Raw genomic sequence first — 19,244 nt, 5'->3', positions numbered from 1 at the left:
TCGACAAGAACGTATGGATTCATGATGCTTCTGTTCAGGATCCATTACCGTTTGGCCAAAGAATCTCTTATCAAGTCTTTTGCTAATGACCTCTCTCTCTCTTCAGAGCAAATAAAACGGTGATGCACATCAAATTTGACAACGACGACGGCAAAACGCTTCAGCGGTATTCACAATCTGAAGAGGCAGAGCGATATTATATCTGTCTGCAAACCTGTAGTGCAGCAGGATTGTCACATTCGGTTAACGCTAAGTGCTTCACGCGTGCAAGGAAAATCAGCTTTTTATTTTTTTTTATTTGCCGAATAATGGAGCAGACGGAATATCATTTATTTCTGCTGCTGTTTTGTTTGTGTTTTGGGCGGCTGTAGCTCGGCCCGCCGGTGAGGAGCGAAAGGAAAACGGGTCAGGACGGGGTTGATGAACGTCACAGAGCGGTGACTAAACGTCCCTGCACCCCTTCGGCGCAGTGCGATCTGTGCGGTTAATTAATGACGCTTGAGAGGGAATAAACATTATGCATTGTATATGAACCGATCAGGCATAACATTATGACCACCTGCCTAATGGTGTGTAGGTTTCCCTTGACTCATCGGAGGATGGGCGTGGGTCATCTGAGGGTGTCCTGTGGTGTCTGGCAACAGGATGTTGTTAGTGGGGGAGGGCCTTCGAGGGGAGGGGCCTCTGTGGATCATCCCACAGATACTTGATCAGTTTGGGATCTAGTGAATTTGGAGGTTTGCAGGTCAACACCTTTGTTCCTAAAGTTCCTAAAGGGTTTTTGTTAGGGATGCACCGAAATGAAAGTTCTTGGCCGAGAACAAAAAAAACAAAGATGAAGAAACCAAGGCCGAAACACAGAAAGAAATTATTATGACAATTATTAGTACCATTGCGTGAAACTTCCTTGCTTGGATGTTTGGATTTCAGGTGATAGATTAAACCCGACATGGAGAAATTCTTTGCAGATGCACGCCTCTTGAAATTTCAGCATCGCACGTTTTGCAAATCGCTATCAGTGGGTCTTTATATAACATTTATATAATACTTATATATATACTGAAATATACGTCCACACGGCAGACGTGCCTGTGCTGGCTGCGGTTGTCGCTTGCGTCATCACAACATCCTGTTTTCGGCGATAAAAGTCTTTCGGCCGAAAACCGAAAATGCACTTTTGGGCCATTTGCGGCGGCCGAATATTCGGTGCACCCCTAGTTTTTGTGCGTGTGCCTGTGTCATCGAGGAGTGTCATTGCTTTGGGGTGGGGGTGCCTTGTCTGGCCTTGTCTGGTCTGGTCTGGTCTGGTCTAGGTGGGTGCTACATGTCTAAGGAAAATCCACACAAATGCCAGAATGTCCAAAAGTTTCCAGGCAGAACATTGGAATTCTCCTGTCATAATGTTGTGGCTGATCAGCGCACAGTATTATGTGACGAGCAAACAATAAATGATCAGAAATACTTTGGTTGATCAACTAGTTCAATTAATTCTGTTTCAAATCCTAATTATCCTTGAGCCAGTTAAGACCTGATTATATAAATGTTCATTCAACGGTGTTGCTTTCAGTGACAGTAAGGCGCCTCCGTATTCAAAACGTAGCCTTGGTGGAAGTTGCTCCTCGTAGCAAAGCCGTTCCTCTGCATATGTCGAGAGCAGCTGCAGGGTTGAAGTGTATTGTACTGGATATAAATTGATTCTTTGTGGACCCTATACGCACTTAAAGCATTTGCGCGTGAAGAGACGGGACTGGAGTGTAGCTGTGGTGGTCGTGCTGCATGCTCAGAGAGTTTTGTCTCATTTATTTTATTCTTATTTTTCAGAGGAGGCCTCAGACGATCAGATAACACCAAAGCGAGAGAGGGGACTCTTTTACTCCTGCACATACCGCTCTATTTTCTTCCAGAAGTGTTGCCATAATATTGCAGAGCTTTTGTCCTGTGATGTCCCACCCCCTTTGCTTCCTGCAGCCTGCGTGCAATCTTGCATGTTGTGGGCCGCCGCGATACACTTATAATTTTCCACACCAGCCACTTCTCCCACCTGTAATTTGCGTTTCTGCTCCTAGCTTGCTCGTTATAATATTAGCACTGACTTCAGCTGTGGCGTTCAGAAATAAACCGCCTGCAACCAGAGCAGGCACCGAGGGTCAATCGAGGCGTCTCGAGCCCCGGCACGACCTCCGTCTGTACTTCTTTTTGACCAACTTGTGACTTTCAGCCCCTTTCAGAAATGAAACCACACAGAGAAGATGCGTTGAGATCACGCAGACCACAAAAAGGCCCGTGTGCTTTTTTTTCGAAACACTGACAAATGAGAACCGGTGCTGGGAGTGTATCCGAGCGAGTGTGCACACTCAATTCTTCTTTTTTATTTATTGCACCAGACGGGCTTTATTTGCTGTTTGACTGTGCGCTCATAGCGGCGCAGAGGTAACGGGAAAGAGAGGGGAGGGGAAGGGGTTGTGAGAGGAAAAATAACAATTCCTCCCCTTGAGCACCCAAGAAAACATGGGGATGCAAGCAAAACGCATTTGAGGTTTGTTTGGTATAATCATTTCTTGGAGCGTGTTTATTCTCAGGCGTTGGGGGTGCCTTTTTTGTTATTTCTGTACTCCAGGCCTGCGTCGCAGACTTATCTTTGCAAAAAAAAGGATTGTAAATACGTTAGATTTGAATACTGTAACGTTGCACTCCATTACCCTATGAGTCTGGAGTGCATATATGCCCGGCAACATGATCCGCCGATGATGAATGGCTTGTCTGGAGTCGTAGCTCCGAAGATCATTTTATCTGCTTAGATTACTTCAGGAATGTCTTGTCTTATCTAGTTTCCTTTTAGAGGAAAGAATAATGGAAGCGGGCCGTGGTAATGTCTGGTTGAGACGAACGCCGCGTCCTCTCTAATATGTGAACTCCATGCATTTTTCAGGATGCGGTTGATTACGTTCTCTGGATGATTTTTCATATTTAACCGGCTGCAGGCGTTATGGGTTTTACTTACGGAAGGGCGGCCATTAATATTCAGCGCATCCACGTTAGAGACATGCATTTACTTTGTTTGCATTTGCCGCCGCGCTTATGCGAGCGCTCTTAGCAGTTTCAGTGCAGAAATTAGAAAGAATATATGCGTCTCGGCGTGAGGAGATGCTTATTGATGGGTCGCTGTTAAGCCTCTAATATCACGGCGGCGTATTCGGCTTCTGTAATTCGTCTGAGCCGGTGATTCCTCTGCAAATACCGCAAATGGAATGATGTTTTATAATGAAGATTCCCGGAGAAAAGGGGGGAACGATGATGTGGTTCGTAATTGCACCTGAAGCAACGAAACCAGCGCGCCGCAATAATGTGGAGCCGGAGCCGTCAGTCGGAGAAGAAGAACGCTTTCTGTTAATTTCCCTGATTTATGCAGAAGCGCAAAATAAGACCCATTTTTCACGCGGCTACGCGGTGATTAGATGTTTGCCCGCTCCCCAGCTCGGCGGGTAATCTCGATATCGGGATAATTTTTCATTCATTCATCACTGTCATCATCCGTCTTCGCCCGAGGGAAGCGGCAGCGTCGGCGCGCTCGCGTACACCTGGTGACCTTTCCAGCGAGAAATCCGGTTTGGAGAAAATTAGAAGCTGAGTAATTTAATCACTGATGCGTCCCAGGCGCGGAGCCGTCATATTTTAAGACACAAACTCTCATAATCAAAGACGTATTCACCTGTTGTTATACACACACACACGAAACAGGAAAACATCATCTGCTTGTTGTCTCTCACAGTGCCCCCTTTTTCACATCACAATAAAAAGCCCGTGTGTAATGAACCGGCGGATGATTGTCCTGCTTTGCTGTTTGGAGGATTGCAGGAGAGCAGCTCGGTCTCCCCCGCAGCCTGCGAGATGTGTTTGATGTGCCGTGACGCCCAAAGATGCCACAGTGTTCCTGCAGGTTCGCAGCCAAGCGCGCAGCTGTGCCAGTGAACGCCACACAACATACATGGGGCAGTTTTGTCACAGCTCAGTGTTTGCCTGTCGTTTGGGTGCGACACTGTTAATCCATCTGTCGGCCGTTAATCCATCGTGATAAATAAAGACGCGTCGACTGCGGCTGCCGCCTGAATGTCAGTGATTAAAAGCGTCAGACAACAAGCCCTCAATGCAAGGCCTCCCTTTGTTCGTCCAATCATCTGCTTTTTTTTTTTTTTCAAGTTTCCTCGCTGCACGCAGGGAAACGGCACGGCAGGCTGTGGATGGCAGCGTAACCTGACAGAGGCCGCGAAGCTGCGATGCTGCTAATAATTAAAGGCAAGGCGTATTGATGAAATGAGACTGAGCACACACTGCTATTCCTGCTGCTGCTAAGGAGATTTGAGCTGAGAGCTAATGATATTTACGGCGTGTATCGAGTTCCAGTTCAGCGTGTTGGCGTGCTGCTTAGCTTTTTCGCTAATTTGCATGAAGCGCAAAGTATCGCTGAGGGTGATGTGAAGGACACTGCAAAAAAAATATATGAAAATACAAATATAAATGCAAAAGAATAAAGGATATAGGAAGGAACTCTGCACACAAAAACAGTCAGTTAGCCAAAGTTAAGATGCTCCATCCTGTCTGCAAAAGCAAACTGGTGCAAAACTTCACAGATAGTAAAGTGTCGACGTCTGAACTCATTATCAGAATTGACACCAGACATTTGTCTTGGGTTTGCAAGAAGCGCACGGCCGCATCAGAATACGGTAAGGTAAACTCAGCTTTGCAGATTTTGGCATTGCCTTTTAGGAGCTGTAAATTGTTCCTCCACAGTTTCAGTGCAATTAATGGGTGAAGTTTTTTTTTTAGTGGAGCAGTAGCAGTCCAGAAACTAGAGTGTCATCATTATAAGGCTAGTTGTGCCATCGTGTGCAATCATTTTCAGCATTTTTGAAGCCGTGAGAATCTCAGCCGCTCCGTAACAGCCCCTAAAATCTGCCTCGTCTTATAGCCTGCACATGCAGATCATGCAGCTTAAAGAATAGAATAGAGTTTATTGGCAGAATTTAAGCTTTAATTGAAATACTAAAGTCAGACGGTGAATAATATACGTGCAATATATATAATATAGGCTCATAATCCGTATCAGACATCGTTTTGGGGTCAACTGACTGATGCTGTGCAGTGTAAACAGTTCAGAGTTGCCCACGTAGCACGCTGTTAGGATGAGATATGGGATATGATGCTTATCACTTTGTGTGAGATACTCTGAGCGCCGGGGGGGCGGGCGGGCGGGCTGGCGGGCGGGGGGGGGATAAAAGAAATAATAAAAAATATGACACCAGCTGGGACGTTTCTCTTGTAGCGACACAAATTTCTGGACCCTGCTGTCAGTTTAAAGCACAAAAAGACAAAGAGGAGAGGACGTCGAGTGTGGACGCCGTCTGGGCTTGGGGAACAGAGTCGGCATGGAGCGCCGTGATACAACTGTGAATAAGACGAGTTGAGTGAGATCCAGGGTGGTTTGTCTTGTTTTTTTTTAATCACGTTAGCAGCGGCTGGGTACTCTCCACGGTATTGTGCTTCATTCTGATAGTCAGGTTGTCAGAAGTGACGGCTCTTGATCAGTGCTTTGTGGACAGATCCACAAACGTCACACAGTATAAATTGGTCTTTTGTGTTTAGTTATCTAAATAAAGAAGCAACAGAAAGTCAGCTTTAAATAACATGCTCTATGCTCACAGGCGTGACATTTTATTTGACTACTCTGTGACGACGGCGTGCTCTCTGTGTAATGCTGTGCCCGCAGTGAAAGGGTCACATGATGTAGAGTTATTGCCGCCTTCCATCACTGCATCAGTGGCAGTGGGTTTGCTATTTCCTGCGCATTCATCACCATTAAAAGAGCAATCAGCAGTGCCGGGGACCGGCTCCCGCTATAGGAAGCGTGCACTGTAGATGGCACGCCCAGAGTCATCCCTGCACCGATCACCTCTTACACCCCCACCACCACCACCACCACCACTTTATCGAGCGCTATGATCTATTGAGGGAGAAAGCCGGCGCGGTCTTCGGAATAAAAGCAATAACTCGGCGGAGAAGGAAATCAGGAGGCAGGCGTGTCCCAGCAAGCCAGACAGCCGTCCTTCCCCGCCTCAGCCGTGTACGCGGACATGCGTTTCTCATTCCTCCGCCTGTCCCGCCGCCCCACCTCCTCGCTCAAGTTTATCATCAGCTGCTCCCCGTAGATGGCTTATTGCCTTTTCCAGCCCTCATCTGTCCGCCCGGCTGAAAAGGCCTCCCAGGAAGAGATTAGCAATCCAATAACTTGTGGAGCATCCACCTCAGCAGCAGGTGCTCCCAGGAGTGAATGCTGATGAGAGCAGCCAGGACTCTATAATAACAGGCCTGGCAGTATTTGTTAACAGCAAGCCGTCTCCCAGAAGCACGGGTCTGCCGGGGATCTTAACTAGTTTTTAACTTCTAGCAGTTTCTTTCACATAACTGAGATGAATTTCGCTCATCTGGAGTCCTACAAGTTGTCTGTGTTGCCTGTGTGATCCATATAAACATCCATATTATGGAATACAAAGAGCTAAAGCATATTATTAGCACACAGATGTACAGGTTTATTGACCAGAATGTGGCATAAGAAACATTTTCAACCAGTTAAAGTAATTTGTGTTGTTTCCAAGCAACTATTTGATAATTACCGGTTACTAAGCAATTCTATTATTATCATAACTAAGTGGTGACAGATGAAATCTTAGACCCGTGATACACATCCTGCAGTACAATGAAATCTGTTCCTCTGATCGCTTACATGCTTTTATTCTCTACTCTCGTGAAACCTACAAATGAATAACGCAACGAGAATCTGCTAATGTTCAACTGGTTGTGTATTTACCTTTTTAAAACTTTTAAGAATAAAATTGACTTTAACTCTGCACTTCATCCTTGAAATGTAACTTTTGATGTTTCGCTCCTGAGGCTTATTTCTGTGCTGTTATATACACTATATTACCAAAAGTATTCGCTCACCCATTCAAATGATCAGAATCAGGTGTTCTAATCACTTGGCCTGGCCCCAGGTGTATAAATTCAAGCACTCAGGCATGCAGACTGTGAAACAAGACATTTGTGAAAGAATGGGCCGCTCTCAGGAGCTCAGTGAATTCCAGCGTGGAACTGTCATAGGATGCCACTTGTGCAACAAATCCAGTCGTGAAATTTCCTCGCTCCTAAATATTCCACAGTCAACTGTCAGCTCTATTATAACAAAATGGAAGCGTTTGGGAAAAACAGCAACTCAGCCACGAAGTGGTAGGCCACGTAAAGTGACGGAGAGGGGTCAGCGGATGCTGAAGCGCATAGTGCAAAGAGGTCGCCGACTTTCTGCACAGTCAATTGCTACAGAGCTACAAACTTCATGTGACCTTCAGATTAGCCCAAGTACAGTACGCAGAGAGCTTCATGGAATGGGTTTCCATGGCCGAGCAGCTGCAGCCAAGCCACACATCACCAAGTGCAATGCAAGGCGTCGGATGCAATGGTGTAAAGCACGCCGCCACTGGCCTCTAGAGCAGTGGAGACGCGTTCTCTGGAGTGATGAATCACGCTTTACCATCTGGCAATCTGATGGACGAGTCTGGGTTTGGAGGTTGCCAGGAGAACGGTACATTTCAGATTGCATTGTGACAACTGTGAAATTTGGTGGAGGAGGAATTATGGTATGGGGTTGTTTTTCAGGAGCTGGGCTTGGCCCCTTAGTTCCAGTGAAAGGAACATTGAATGCTTCAGGATACCAAAACATTTTGGACAATTCCATGCTCCCAACCTTGTGGGAACAGTTTGGAGCGGGCCCCTTCCTCTTCCAACATGACTGTGCACCAGTGCACAAAGCAAGGTCCATAAAGACGTGGATGACAGAGTCTGGTGTGGATGAACTTGACTGGCCTGCACAGAGTCCTGACCTGAACCCGATAGAACACCTTTGGGATGAATTAGAGCGGAGACTGAGAGCCAGGCCTTCTCGACCAACATCAGTGTGTGACCTCACCAATGCGCTTTTGGAAGAATGGTCAAAAATTCCTATAAACACTCTCCTCAACCTTGTGGACAGTCTTCCCAGAAGAGTTGAAGCTGTAATAGCTGCAAAAGGTGGACCGACATCATATTGAATTCTATGAGTTAGGAATGGGATGGCACTTCAGTTCATAGAATGAGTAAAGGCAGGTGAGCGAATACTTTTGGTAATATAGTGTATGTGTGGCGTCCCTCAGGGATCAATACTAGGCCCGTTTATCTTCTCCTTCTAAGAGCTCCCATAGGTTATCTTATAATATGCAGTTGATATCGGTTTGTACATCCGTCTAAAACCCCAGACTAAGCTGGATGAAGGAGTAGAAACTTCAAACTCAGTGTTCAATGAGTTAAATATCAATAGTTTGAACCTTTTCTCCATAGAATCCATGGCGGCTACCTCGTATTTCTAAGAGGGACAGGTTGAGAAAAAAGACAGCACTGATCTGAGCCGAGGTGCAGCATTATCTCTGGTTATGAAATGTGAGGCCGCGGACGTTGAGTGAACATTGTGTGGATTGTGTTTGATTCAGTCTGTCCCCGTTGGGTAGAAAAACGCCTGCCAGCCGGCTGTCTACAGACATCGGCCTCTCAACTTGTCAACACAAAAGCGTGCAGATGAATTAGTGTGCAGGCTTTCTGTTTCTGTCCCGTCTGTGCTCAGAGGGATCATTAAAGTGGACGTGTGCGCATTTTGTACTGACAGCATGTGTAGGATAGCACTGATATATAAACTACGCACATGATGTGGAATGACGCCTTTGTCGCTGGCGTAGTTCTTTATTATTCATCCTCGATGGTTATGGAGCTTCAGCCTTCACCAAATATAAATGTTTTAATTGTGGCTTTACAGTTTAGACTAAAAATATGCACCTGACACAGTTTTATATTTAATTGTGTTGCTTATCTGTTGAATGTAGAATACTTTGTTCTTTAGTTCATTACGCTTCATTTACTGCTCTCCTTTCTCAGTAGTTGTCACCTGTGGTGTTATGGAGCTGTACATATATTTACTGTGAGACTTTGTAGCTCATTATTATAGCCCCTTGGTGCTTTGTAAAGACACTCCTGGAACCGTCTTCACTCTGATTTAAAAAAAATTACAACTGACTGTGGTCACGTAAAATTAACTGAGCAGGATGACTGTTTTTAAGCCTTTATTTTGCACCATATGCACCAGTAAGTAATATTCTGCACACATCTATTATGCATGAAACGATTCAGATCAACCATAACATTATGACGTCCCCTTTTTGCTGCCAAAATGGCCCCGTCCAATAGAGACCTAGACTCCACTAGACCACTGAAGGTGTGGCAACAACACATCGGCAGCAGCAGATCCTATCCAGTCCTGCAAGTTGCGAGGTTGGGCCTCCATGAATCATACATCCAACAGATGCTCAATTAGATTGAGAGCACTGCTGAGCCTTTTTTCTGCGTAGCCGGGCACATTATACTGCCATCAGGGAATACTGATTACACAAAAGGGTGCACATGGTCTGCAAACAGTGCTTCTGTTGTTTTGGTCAAAGTAACATCCACATGAATGTGTGTTCTGGTCATAGACGGTATAAAGACAGCGGTGGAAGTGCTCCTTAATAGTGAAGCCAAAGCAAGTAGAGCTCTCCCTGGTGGCTGGCTGCAGTATAGGTCATAAGCTCCACCCCCTCTATGTTAGTGGGCGGGACTTGGGCCAAACTAAAACACTAAAATATATTCAAACAAATTTATTTATTTATTTTTTTCAAGGATGATTTCTGTCCCTTTAGGTCGTTTATGTCAAATTTTTGCATTATATTCGTTTGATGCTATAGAAACTGGATGTAACTACCAGTTGCCATGCCGACCACTCCGTAAAGCGGTCCCGTGGGACTGTGAGAGTTGTAAAAAATAAATGCAGTGTATAATCCAACATTTCCTTGTAACTGGTGGAGGTAGAGCAGAGCGCAGTATTAAATAATCAGTCACAAGACACGAGTGAGTCTGGAGGAAGTGTGGTGGTGGTCGGGTCATATCACTGATATCGTGGCTCCATGTGGCTCCACTCTCAGACCGTCCTGTGCAGATTCTGGCTCCAAACTTACAGGACTGTGCCGCCCGTATCCCCGGAAAAATAGCGTTAGTTTGGCCGATGCAAGGAAGTGGGGACGCGTCGTCCATATTTATATACAGTCTATGCTTCTGACACATTTCTATCAGAGCCAGTATCGACTTTATCAACAATTTAAGCTACAGTAGTTCAACTTTTAGGGTAAGGGTTAGGTTAGGGCTGCAGTTTCAGAGATGCTCTGACCCTGTCATCAATCCATTAAACTTTGTACCTTGTCAAAGTCACTTAAATCCTTCCACTTCCCCATTTTTTCCAACTTTGAGAACAAAATATCCCCTTTTCTGTCTAATAGTTCCCACCCACTGACAGGTGCCAGGTGTGCTTCGTCATCGGTCACAATGTGCATGTTCACTAAAGTAGTTCCGTCTGCACCACCACTACCTTCGCTCGCCTGGCTTTCCTCCGACTCCATTGTACCTGCCACTGATATCAAGGCTCCGACAAAAAGGACTGCACAAACACGAACTCAGCAGAAAACAAATCGCGGGTGCGTACTTTCTTTTTTATGGGGGAACACAAAAGAGCTTAAACATCCTATAGTGTCGCTGCAAGTCATCTCCCTTGTCCATAAATCCCCTCTGGCTTTCTGCCGCGGGGCGTGCGGCGAATTTACGCGCCCTGCTTGTGTTATCTGTAGTTTGTGTTTTCTTCAATTTCACGGGGGCTTGTGTTCCATGATAAAGAGCCGGCGGGAGTCAGTTCCTCAAGGCCGGCTAAACGCGACGGTCCACTGTGGAGCAGCTCTCAGCTGCTGCTGCCTGCGTCTGCAAAGCGCACAAAGATTCTTTTCATGCAGAGAGATTACCGAGGGTCAGCGGGGGATTATTTTTAGGATAGAAATATATAAAAATGCCACTTTAAAAAAAAAAAAAATGAAATCACACACACAGTTGAACATTTCTCCTCTGCCCCAGGCATTATCTATTTCTGGGAACACTTGAAACATCTGAGAGGAAGAGTGACAGAGATGATAGATAAATAAATAAAAGGATTGTTTGTCTGGTGGATGTTTGCCATCTTCTGGAAAAAGAAAGACCTGGCTGCTGAATGTGAGGCACAGGTGCAGCAAAGGATCTCCACTAATTGAGTAAAGTACGGGAGCCCAGGAGGGACAGGCCAGGTGCAGATGCAGACACTAGTCGGGGTTAGCTGAGGTGCACAACACAACCATGAGAAGCCTCCCCTCCGCTGTTCCTCCTGTAATTGCGGTTAGCCTAATCTGTCCCTCGGCCTTCCCCCGTCTGCGGAAAACAACATACGCAAGAGCCCTGAGCAGTCATCTGGCACGAGCCTCGCCGCGTTGGCCTCGGCGTTCGGCAGCAGCCCTGCAAGATGAGGAACAAATGAAATCTGAATTACTGTGGCGGGAGATTAATGGAGAAGAATGAAGAGGAAGAAAAAAAAAAAAGATGGATTGCAGCCGTGCATAGACGCCGGCGTTACAGGTGTCTGGAGAGCAAAGACGGATGCCAGGATTCAGAGTCTGGCACGCAGAGTCGCCGCGTGTTCCAGCGAATGATAGGCCGACGTCATAATCAAACCGGCCGATAAAAAGCAGCGTGATAGTAATTGCGACAGGCATGCCCTCCCATTTCATCTGGAACCAGTGAAAGCACGTCTACCGAGCAAGAAGGCTGTTCAAGCGAGCTGCTGCTACATCACATCTACGTCTAATTTAGCTTTATTTCACTATTTCACCCTCCCCCTTCGCTTGGCTCATCATTTCATTCACCTCGGCCCTTTAATCTCCACGTGGGCAAGTGAAAACACGTCTTTCTTCTCTCTCATGGGACTAATACCGGAATCGATCTTTAATGTCATTTGGCGCGGCCGTATTGACCGCGTCCAGGTGTTATTTTTCATTTGAATCAATACAGTTCGGAAAGGCTGAAGTTCAACCCTGTTCGCCTTTTCTTTTTTTTTTTTCTCCAAAGCTCCGGGGCATGTTTAAAATGTCATTAATACTGCAGAGATTACCTTTATCCAGCGACGGCACTAGAAGCTGTTTATTAGCATGAATGAGTGACATCTCAAGCGTCCCAGCTTGTCCGTCAAACATTCATTCATTCATTTATTCCCCCCGACAATGAATGAATTAATGCTCACGGGAGCTTTTCTGCAGTGCCGCGTCCCCCTCTGTGTGCTTCTGGATTATAGATCGGGCCTTTTAATAATCAATGACAGTGCGGGTTGTCAGAACAGATTAGTGGCATAATCTCCAGTGTGTGCCTCTATAAGACTCTTTAGACTGTAACTCTCAGAAGCAATAAAAAGCCGCGGCTTAGCTTAGCGCGGCCGCAGCTAATGTTTGTCACCATATTGGTTTCCGCATCGAGCGCCGCCGCCGCCGCCGAGTTCCTTCCCAGCCCCTCTGTTTGTCAGAATCGCTTGCCATGAGGAATGTTATTTGAGGTTATTTTTGAAGTGACATTTTTGGGAGGAACTTGACATTTTGATCAAACTGATGGGGAGGGAAAAAAATGATTATTTGACAGCCGAGTAAAGTCGGCAAAGCTGCGCCGTAGCTTGAGTAAATCATTTTATCAGTCCTCACATCCTCATCCGCCGACCTCTCCGTCTCTCTGCTGCTTTGAGGCGGGAGGTCACCATCTGTTGTAATCATGCCAGAGCAATGCCCTGCACATTTGCATTTTTATTTTTTATTTCTTCCCCCCCCCTGTTTGCTGAGGTGTGAGCTGCTGGCATGCAAACGCCATTATCGTCCCTGTCCCTGGCTGCTTTCCCAGCCCTTTTCTGCTGATGGAGTCGGCCCCAGAGGAAGACGAGCTGCTCCTCTGCGGGCGACGCGGTAATTACAAGAAATGGACGGCAGTCAAGCCTGGACGTGGATCTTCAGATTAATGACATAACAATTCATATTTAGCGAACTGGTGGGAAATGGCTCTCCATTGTTGCTGGGATTGTCTGCCAGCAGTTAGAGACAGAAAGAGTCTTTGTGGCTTTCGTGGAGAAGGGAGGTTGAAAACATGATTTTGAATAAAAGCAGCATTTGAAGTCCTATTCGTCTGCGGGAACATACCAAATGTGATTAAATATTTGCCGACGATTCCTTCTTTTTGTCCACGTCTTCCTGCTTCAGGTTGGAAGTGCAGGGGTATTGAATAGTTTTCTGTAAAGTCAGAAACCAGCGTCGATGCCCATGGGAGTGAGAGAATTAGTGTGCGACTGGTTATGTAGCTTACGCATGCTCGGTTTGAGGCTCATATGTGCAGATGTGCAAATTGGCGTGCAGAAAGAGAGTGTGATGAGATGGCAGGGGAAGAAAAAAGAAATACCGGTTGCAGTGCTGGTGATTAAAACAAATTTATGTCGTGCAATCGCATTTACAACCATAACTTTTGCCACACACTGCGACGACTAGCCCCCAGCGGCACCAATCAGGAGGCAGCACCAATTTGAGTCCTCTTATTGTGTGTGTGTGTGCGGCTTTTATCAGGATCAGATGGCAGGTGCTGTGAATATCACACCTCCTACTACACTGTAGTACAGCAGCGAGCATGAAAGCGGTTAACGGGCTCCCACCTACTTTGACTCGTTCCATCTGTTCGGAGAGAGAAGAAGAAGTCGGCATCAACCTGCTGCCTGGAGACAATAGCTCTTTTTCTCTGAGTCAGCCGCCTCGGATTTATTCACCCAGGCTGCGCTATCGTCCGACCAAATGCAGTAAAATGTGAGCTTTCCACTAGTTTGTGGAAAGCTCGGTTATGCAGAAAGTTTAATTTGTCGCCCGTCTGAGCGTTGTGTGTTCAGGTTAACTGGCCATGCAGGGTGGGACTCGTGGGGATGGCTTGTTTGTTTAGTTTCCTACGTCAGAGCGGTGGAGCTTAAATTCTGTTGAGTCACGGGCTTTTTTTTTTGCATAACGTTAAATTCTGCTGCAGTGGAAGCATACTGTGTACCCGGAGATGTTTGATTTGCAGCATATACTTTACATTGTGACAGTGAAGAAGTACAGGTTGTTCAGACGACACAATGTCAGCAAAGCAAGCACCTGGACCTGATAGGAGGAGGGCGTCTGGAGTAAAAATGAGCATCGGGGACCACACATCACACTTTCACAGAAAGATTTTTCGAAACACAAGACAGCCAGTGTCATACGCATTACTTCAGATGCATAGACTGTAAAAAGAAATGGATGCAGTGACAGCGCTTACTTCCCTGCTCAGGACTGGAGGTGTCTTGTCTTATGATTGGTCAGGGACCTATTAGCAGTTTGTCATGCTTTGCCCAAATCACTGCAAGTGTATTTTCTCTTTCTCGTCCTGTTGCATCACACACTTAAAGAGTAACTTTGCATAAATTCTCCTCCCAAATCTTAAACGTGCACACATTACAAGATTTTAAAATAATCTTAATAACAGCGTAAGATATTCTGAATTGCAAGATCAGGAGATTGAACGCACCACTCTTATAGGTGGTTTAGGCTTCTACGTTAAGTTGACCCAGAGGCTACGGCGATAACTAGCGCCGTGCGTGATTGAGCTAGCATGTAGCCGAGCTGTGATTGGTCCGCTTGGTAGTAGCGTGTTTCCGCTTTAGTTTTTCCGGCTGCTTCTCCATCTCCGCAATTTTCCGAATTGATTGTTTAGGATCAATAAAGAATCTGTAAGGTTAACTGAGGAGGTTTGGAGAGGCAGACGTTTGTACGACTCGTGTTTGGCGAAATTTCGGCGAAAGTTTCAGTCGCCATTGTTGCAAGTGAAGCAGGAAGTAGAAACAAAAGTTAACCAGGCTGCCAAATTAGACTAGCGTTACAGAGTGAGCAAGACTGATGAGCGCACAAGTATAAATGGCTCACACCAGCGTAGGTTCTTGCATTTAGGTCCCGCAGTACCATATAAACGCCTTTTGGTAAAGGAGGTAATCTCACCATGCAGAATCATCTTCACTATGAAATAAAAAGAAAAAAAAAACAAACACAGAAAGATTTATACACACAATCAGGGTTCAAAAACTCCCACACGCCTGTGCAAATAGCAGCACATCGTACTGCACATGCCCGAGCGAGTGGTATTAAATCCATCTTTGGTAATTTAATGAAACCCGAACGCCTCGTCCTCACAACTCTCATCCTAATTAGAATGAAAAACTGTGAACACAAGGGTGGAAAATTATTAAAAGAACAGTTGGAAATTACAGAGAGCCCCCGTTTTTTATTTTTTCTCGCTCCCCTCTGAAATGTGAATGTCAATGGAACTTTGTTAGCAAAGGTTAACGCGGTCATTAGGATTCAGCACGCAGCACCTCTAATTTATTCCTCAAAGAAAGTGGTGTCGTTCGTTTATGGATCCGTTCCATATTTAGGACGGTGGACAGATTTCCATCGCAGAATGTCATCTGGAACAACGCCGTGTCTGACACGAGACACTTAGCTGCCGCGCCGTTTGTCTTTGACACACAGGTCAGGGATTAACACGTGCGGAGCGTCACCTGCTGCCGCTCAGAAGCCCCGAAAAGAAATCTATACCGTCTGAATAAAACATAAAGCGAGGACAGTAAGTAAATCCGCGTGTCTCCACTTTGACTACACCGCTCTGTCTTCATTTAAGTAAAACAGAAACAACACTTGTCAGCCTGATGCTCGTCTTAGCTCAAGAAAACGCAGAGGCGTTTTTTTGCGGCGCCGACGCCTCTCCCGCTGATTAATGGCTAGAGGTGGAGGACCCATGTTGCGGCTTTGATGAGGCAATTTGTACAGTTCTGCAGGAAAACAATGGCAGTTCATTTTATTGCAATGCTTCTCCAGGGACACATCAGCACGGCTGCTACTCCGTACAGTGAAGAGTTTAGCCCGGCTATAAATCAAGAGATGCCGGCGTGCCAGTGAGCGCCGGTGCTACAGCTCACTCTTTAACGGCCCGTGTGCTGTTTGCGGCTCTATTTGGATGCAAAGTTTGCAGCCGGCGTCGCGTCGCGTTCAGAGTACAGAGCCGGGGACTGTTGATGCCTCCCTCTGGGCGTGCACAAGAAGCAGCACTCGATCACCCCGCCGTTGTGCTCTAAACATCAAATTTTCCAGATGAGCAAAAACGGCGGCAAAGCCTGGGAGTTACAATTACAGCGGCGCGGGCACGCTGCTTGGCGCTCATCAATAACAGAAACGTATCAATAAACAGCAATTATGTGGCTCTGAGGCTCCTTTGTTTGCCCAAGGACAAGCGGAAACACATGTAACCAGCGCTCATTTTATATACGTACGACACCAAGTGACATGCGTACGTGTGCACACATATTACTAATGCACCCTGACGGCTCCGGCCCCCTAGGACGCTGAGAAAATCTAAGACAAACTGATTTTTTTAGTTACGGTATTTTAAACTGTGTGAGGCCTGCACTAGTTTGTTGATTAGAAAAAGTAATTGGCAGCTGTTTTTTTTTTCATAATCAGTCAATTTTCTGAAGTCAATCTTCTGAACGTCTCTGGTTCCAGCTCACCGTGGGGAGGAAAAAAACTAGAAAACACAGCATTTAAAGACAACTTACTAAAGTAAACTTTGAATTAGGCTGTTCATTTCTTTTTCTGTTTTACCTTTTGAGTATATCTAATCTAAATGTTTGAATCAGAGCGACAGTCTGGGTTCATATTGCTGTTTGTTTGCAGGAAGTTAAACGTTTGATCTGAACTAATCAGACAACAATGAAACACATTTGTGAAGAGACACGCAACATCGTTATAGATATATATTTTTTTTATATGAGGAAAAAAGAAAGAAGTAAATACATGCTGGGAAGTAAATGGAAAAGATGTTTGTTAATAAGGTGGTTAGCACTGATGCCTCACAGCAAGAAGGTCCCGGGTTCGAATCCATGGAGTCTGTGTGGAGTTTGCATGTTCTCCCTGTATCTGCTGGGTTCTCTCCAGGTTCTCCAGCTTCCTCCCACCATCCAAAGACATGCTCATTAGGTTAATTGGTGATTCTAAATTGGCTGTAGGTGTGAGTGTGAATGGTTGTCTGTCTCTCTGTGTTCGCCCTGTACAAGACTGGAGACCTGTCCAGGGTGGACCCCACCTCTCGCCTGATGACAGCTGGGATAAGCTCCAGCAGACCCCGCGACCCTTAACAGGAATAAGTGGGTACAGAAGATGAATGAATGAATGTTTGTTAATACCGAGCTGATAAATGAATTGGACATTTATTGGTCAATAAACTGGACTAGTCTCTGTCGAGCCTGATGGTCGGTTGGATTTAAGACGACAGAGAAGAGCTGCACAGAAGTAAAGACTTAGACATATGCAAGATGCACCAAAACATGGTAAAATATTGTGGGAAAAAAACACTTCGATCTGGAGGCAGTGACCACCAAGCAAAATAGATTTTGAAACTGAAATATCTCAGCGAGATAGCAGTGAAGTTCCTTTATTCGTAGATTTCACAACTTGACTAAATTGACTTAATAATCCTCGGGTTAATTGAAAAGCTAACTGACGGTTTAAGCCTTAACGGGCGGCAGATTGGTCAAATGTTTGGGTATTAAAAGGATTATTTCAGCATCTACATCTGTCCTCGCCATGCAGGAAAAATAGTTTTCATGCAGACACAGCATGAGGAAAACAGCAGTATTTTTATGTTTTGATTCACAGATATATATATATTTTTTATTTGATTTCCTTCACCTGCCTACGTGGGGTAACCAGGAAGCTGAGGTTAGGGCTGTAAAGCGATTGCAGCACATAAACAGCAGGAGATTTGTGTGATTGAAGGAGCCGTGTGTGCAGAACATCAGTAAGAAAGAGTAGATAAACGGTCGTATAGATGGATGCATTGTTAGACATTGCACTGACCTTCATGCCTCTTGTTCTTCTGGCCTATAAAGCAAACACAAGGCTTTTATATTGTTGTGTTGTTGTGTATAAAATGCTGTAAAATAATCCCAAAACTACAACCTGTGAGTTTCGACTACCGACTAACCCGGCCATCGACTTATTGTTTCAGCTCTTCGGCTGCACGTCGATGCTCGATCAATACGAGTGGATCGGTGTTGTGTTCAAGTGCTTATTCTTAGCTTCTTCCTTACCTGCTATACTGGGAGCAGATCGTGCCATTAAACATGTCATGGAGTGAATTAGCGAGATTGGCAGCTGCATTAGTAGCAGGAGGCTGATTTGTCCCATCATGCATGATCGACTTGTGGATTTTTCCTGTTTTGTTTTTAGACATGGATGCACATATCAAGATGACCCGGGCAGTGGCAGATAATCAGCACCTGCAGCATGATGAATATTGATTCAGGAGAAGATGATAATGAGCAGTATTCCTTCGCCTGTAGGTATTTTTGATCTCGTATTAAATCGTCACAAGACAAAAAAATGCTAATTATCACTAATATGCCTGCAGCTGCTGCATTTCATTCCTCGTGTGCATACTGTGTTCAGCTGCTAATGTTTCCACGTGCAACAAAAAACAAACAAAAAAAAAAGTATTGAGATCCAAGGCCATGATTACTGTGTTAGTGCTGGGTGTATGTGCAGCGGTACAACAGCAATCAGAGGAGAGCAGAGCAGGTCCACTTGATTGACGTCATGGAGTTTTCCGTTTGTTGGTGGTGCAGGCCCCCCAGGTGGAAAAAAATAAATAAATAAATAAAGAGCAGCTGTCATAGGAGTGAAAAGTAGAAAAGTCAAAAAAGGGTTGCACTCTGGGATTAATCATGAACCGTTTTATCGCAAAACAGTGAAGCCAGTCTCCGTATAAACATAGCGAGCTGTCAGCTGAGACCGCCTTAATCAGTTTGTGAAGCTAGCATTAGCATCATTAGCAAGCTGTCATCTGTATTATTAGTGACTGCGTCGTAGTCGCCACCTGGATTTAACTAAGCAAATAGGTACGAGCCTCCAATTGGATAATTACTGCATGGGTGATTATCTTTCAGCTGGCAACAAGTTATTTAACCCCATCATGCCTAGTGTCTACTGTACAAGCCTGTGGGGGCAGTGCTATGATCTGGGGTTGCTGTAGTTGCTCAGGTCTAGGTTCAGCAACATTATGTTGCCCAAAGAATGAGGTCAGCTGACTACCTGAATATACTGAATGACCAGGTTATTCCATCAATGGATTTATTCATATTCCAAGATGAC

General features: G+C 45.4%; 1 long non-coding RNA gene across 1 annotated transcript in view; it reads left to right on the top strand.

Annotated features, from left to right (window-relative positions):
* Nucleotides 1-17,260: 17,260 nt before the first annotated feature.
* The window catches only part of LOC311509651, a 48,498-nt gene continuing 46,514 nt past the window's right edge, over nucleotides 17,261-19,244 (top strand). Inside the window, exon 1 of the long non-coding RNA XR_014699855.1 lies at nucleotides 17,261-18,432. This is a non-coding gene — a long non-coding RNA (uncharacterized lncRNA). The remainder of the gene's footprint in view (nucleotides 18,433-19,244) is intronic.

The sequence above is a fragment of the Chelon labrosus genome (genome assembly GCF_963514085.1).
Source record: "Chelon labrosus genome assembly, chromosome: 24".
NCBI lineage: Eukaryota > Metazoa > Chordata > Actinopteri > Mugiliformes > Mugilidae > Chelon > Chelon labrosus.
The sequence above is the reverse complement of the archived record's forward strand: the minus strand, read 5'-3'. Positions and strand labels throughout refer to the sequence as shown.